The 4,709-nt window shown below is 39.8% G+C and overlaps 1 pseudogene; it reads right to left on the minus strand.

Moving 5' to 3' along the window:
* The window catches only part of LOC107590108 (olfactory receptor 146-like), a 21,975-nt pseudogene that overhangs the window by 602 nt on the left and 16,664 nt on the right, over positions 1 to 4,709 (minus strand).

Genomic DNA, 4,709 nt, shown 5'->3' on the forward strand with positions numbered 1-4,709 from the left:
TGAAGACCGGAGGGGGAGAGGTCGTCGCTTGGGACCTGACTCGCGTCTTCCGCTGCGGCTGCACCCACGGTCCGTGGTGTCCCGGCGCCGGAGTGAAGGACATCTGGGAAGATCGCGTCCTGGGTGCACCGGGCCTGTGCAGAGAAACACACGGAGTAGAGGTGGTGGGAGAGTTAGCAGCATGCTGTGTACTTACCTCGGACTTGTGAGCGTCAGCCTGGGATGTTTCCAGCGCGGCTCTCTGCGCTATCAGCTGGGTCTGCTTTGCCACCAGGTCCCGGATCTGCTTCTCCACGGACTCCAGCTCGACCTGCACCGAATGCAGCTCGAATGTGTCCTCACCTGCACTCAAAGGTAGACACACATCCGCCATTAAAGCAAGTAACAGTGAGTAAAACAATGGTAATGTGTGTGAATAGAGTATTAGTGTAAGCAAGATTAGCGGCAACCACGCTGGCGATGCTAGCGGGCTATATGCTAATAGCGGACTCGGAAAGTCAAAAATAGAACTAGTGCCAACAAGGCGCTCTGATTGTTTTTGTTGTAGAATACGATAGGGGATATATTCACACGTTACAGAACTGAAAAAGGATGGTGTATAAAATAGATTTTAAGATAAAAAATTAGACGACAAAGAATTAACTTGACGGAGCTCAAACTCAAACCACACGGCAGCAACAAACAGGAACAGTGAGGCATTATCACAGAAAGAGCTTTCAATTTTATATTTTCAGCGAGACAGGCATACAGTGAGTCCTATCAGAATTGTCACTGTAATTACAGACACCCCCCAGGCTAATGCTGATAGTTTAACCACCATTTTATTGGTCATTATAGCTGAGTATCGCAGTGGATTACATATAGCCACATATCTGTCAAAGGCCATTATCATCAGCACATAGTGGCTTGCTGCTGCAAATACATGTACAAAATAAACTTGAACAACACAGTCCACATATGTCATGTAGCGCTCTGAAGTTTCCCTTAAAATGTCCTGTAGTAAGCGTGGCATAATGACAGTGGTCCCTAGTATATCGTTCAGTGGCAAGTTACAGAACAGAAAATGCATAGGGTGATGCAGATTCTTTTCAGTTGAGATCACAATTACAAGTCCAATGTTACATCCCTTTGTAAAGATATAAGCCAAGAGAAGCAGGATGAAGACAGGAGATGAAGATAGGAGGACTGACGTGTAACTTTCAGTCCCTCCACAAGAAGTATATTGTTTGTGAAGGTCTAGTTGTACTACACAAAACCTGAAAAACAACAACAAAAAAGTAACAACAGTCCTGTCACAGTTTGTTTTATATGTAAACCAGTTATGATGCATATTTTATAGATAGCAAGCTTTGTTTTCTGTCTGATCAGTTTTTACATTCACATTTTTTGCACTAATTGCCGTGTTTTTTGAAACCACAAAATCATTCTATACTGTATTAGCACCACAATAGTGCTAATACAGTATTAGCACCCAGGTTCGATCCCGCCTTTTGCCAAACTTTTTTTTCCTCCCTTTTCAAATCTCGTATTAGCAATGGATACCTTTTACACTAAGTGAAAATAGCAGTATTTTTTAGCAATATGCTATTTACACTAAGTGCAAATACCAATCAGATTATTGACAAGAAAGCATGACAGGATGTTTATTTTGGGTAAACACTTCAGAAAGTAGTGGCAAAACTTTCTTCAAGATGGTTTATAAATAAATTGTAAATATATATTGAATTTGTACCATCATTGTGTTTTATGCCTTTCTTCAATGACACAACTTCCAGTTCAATAACCTTTTTAAAGAGGCTCACACTGTTACAAAACAAGTTGCTAAATATTTATATGACCCTCTTCAACATATCAGAAGTCTTGAAAGTACAAGTATTTGCTCTAAATGATACATTTGCAGCATCTCTGTTTTATATGTTTTTCTTCATAGAGACACCTTCCAGTTCAATAACTTTTTTTAAAAGAGGCTCACACTGTTACAAGACAAGTTGCTAAATATTTATATGACCCTCGTCAACATATTAGAAGTCTTGAAAGTACAAGTATGTGCTCTAAATTATACATTTGCAGCATCTCTGTTTTTCTTCATAGAGACACCTACTGTCAGGGTTGGGGATGAAGGATGAAGAGAGAACTCAATATTGCAGGAAGATAAGGGCTTTAATAAAGGCAGAAACAAAACAAAACAAACAAAAACTACCCCCATAGGGGAAAAAACAGCTGGCAACTTCACTGGATGGCAGGACAAGGCACACTACAGAGAACATTCGACGACGAACTGGCACAGGACTGTAAACACAAGGACAATAAATAGGGAGCAAATGAGGGTAACAAGGGAACACATGTGGGGCAAATTAACCAATAATAAGGTAACAAGATGGGTGGGGTCAAGACAATTGACATGAGAGCACATGGCACACAGGAAACAAAGACAAAAGCCATGAGTTCACACAAAACAAACACAAGCACATGGCCAGCAAAACAATCACAAGCCATGTGCTTGAACAAAACAAGACACGAACATGCAGCTAATGAGAAAACTCATAAGCCCCATGTTCACACAAGACAAGACAGCATGCAGAAAACGAAAACCAAGCTGCATGCTACACAGCACAAGACATGAAAAGCACGCAGCCGATAACACGAGCTGCATGCAACAACAACACAAGACAACAAGAAAAGCACGTGACTGAACAAACCGCGTGCTACACAATACACAACACACGTGGACAGAAGAGCCCATGAATTACAGGGATCCTCAAATCTGGCCCACGAGATCCACTTTCCTGCAGAGGTTAGCTCTAACCCTAATCAAACACTCAAACACACGCTAATTATAATGTCTTCAGGATCATTAGAAAATCACAGGTAGGTGAGTTTGATAAGGGTTGGAGCTCAACTCTGCAGTGCATTGGCCCTCCAGGGCAAGATTTGAGGAACACTGCACTAGACCGAAGTGACAGAACCCTGACATCTACCTTCACTTCCAGTTCAATAACTTTTTTAAAGAGGCTCACACCGTTAAAAAAACAAGTTGCTAAATATTTATCTGACCCTCGTCAACATATCAGAAGTCTTGACAGTACAAGTATTTGCTCTGAATGATACATTTGCTGCATCTCTGTTTTTCATAGAGATACCTTCACTTCCAGTTCAATAACTTTTTTAAAGAGGCTCACACCGTTAAAAAAACAAGTTGCTAAATATTTATCTGACCCTCGTCAAAATGTCAGAAGTCTTGAAAATACAAGTATTTGCTCTAAATGATACATTTGCAGCATCTCTGTTTTTCTTCATAGAGACACATTCACTTCCAGTTCAATAACTTTTTTAAAGAGGCTCACAGTGTGAGTTTTCAAAAGATTTTCTTTACTTTATTTTTCTCCCTTTTTTTGTTGATAGCGTTTTTTAGTTTTCTTTCTGTCTTGGAGGCGGCGGCTGCCTTTTTTGGGTGCAGAGTGGTGGGGCACATGATTCGCTCGTGCACGAATGAAAGACGCACGGGCCAGTCGGCTGCCAATGTGGTGGAAACACCGCCCGCTAGGGCTGATGGTGGAGCCACTGCACCGGTTGAGCCGCGAGAGATTATGCAGGTCTCACAGGCAGATGATCGAGGTGATAGTGGTCCAGGAGATGAGGTGGTGGAGGATTCAGATAATAAACAGAGTGATCAAAAAGTGCAAGATATCTCAGAAGGATATTTAAATGTTGGTCACATAGCAACTAGAGTAGTGGAGTCAGTGTTGTTCAATGTGGAAGATGTTTTGATGGATGATTTTTCTAAAGTGTCAAACCAGAAGCCCAGAAAACAAATCAAACACTGAACAAGTCACAAGAAAAATTGTCAAGTACACAGGAGGGTGAAAGTGAATGTGGGGACACACAAGTGGAAGCAGAAAGTGTTTACTGTTTTATATTTCGTCTTAAGAAGTTGATGGTGAAAGTTAAAACACAAACAGCAAATGATGGTTAAGTGTTTGTTGTTTTGTCTTTTTAAATATTTTTTATTTTATTGTCTTGTTTATTTGTAGTCCTATTTTTGTCATGTGTGACATAAAGCTGGGTTCCTTAAACATTAATGGTGCCAGAGAGGATGTGAAAAGAAATTCTCTTTTTAATTAGTTTAAAGTTAGGAAATAAAATGTTATTTTCTTACAAGAACCACATAGCACAATTGAAAATGAAACTGACTGGAAGAAGAAGTGGGATGGGGAAGTGTTTCTCAGTCATAAGTGCAGTAATAGTGGAGGTGTTGGCATCCTTTTTTTCTAAGGATTTTTCACCTATTCATGTGTTACCGAAGAAATAGTTAAGGGTCGACTGTTAAAAATACAAGCTACCTTTGACAATGTGAAAATGTCCTTTATCAATGTATATGCTCCGAATATAGGCATTGAAAGGGTGATATTTTAAACATTCTAAACACTGTACTTAATAAATGTAATGTGCATGAGTATATGTTTTTAGGCGGTGATTTTAATTGCACTGCAAATGCATCTCTAGACATGAACCATCCTGAACCGTATAGAGCTAGCATGAAAAGCCTTATCAGTTTAATTGAAACAAATGATTTATGTGATGTCTGGAGATTTTTTTTCACAATACTCAACGTCAGTATACTTAGACTCATGCAAAGGATAATGTTTTATCTTTGGCAAGGCTTGACAGATTTTATTGTTTTAAACATCACATTAATGTTCCTAGAGGCT

Source organism: Sinocyclocheilus grahami, unplaced genomic scaffold (assembly GCF_001515645.1).
Source record: "Sinocyclocheilus grahami isolate Dianchi unplaced genomic scaffold, SAMN03320097.WGS_v1.1 scaffold124.1, whole genome shotgun sequence".
In the NCBI taxonomy this organism is placed as follows: domain Eukaryota; kingdom Metazoa; phylum Chordata; class Actinopteri; order Cypriniformes; family Cyprinidae; genus Sinocyclocheilus; species Sinocyclocheilus grahami.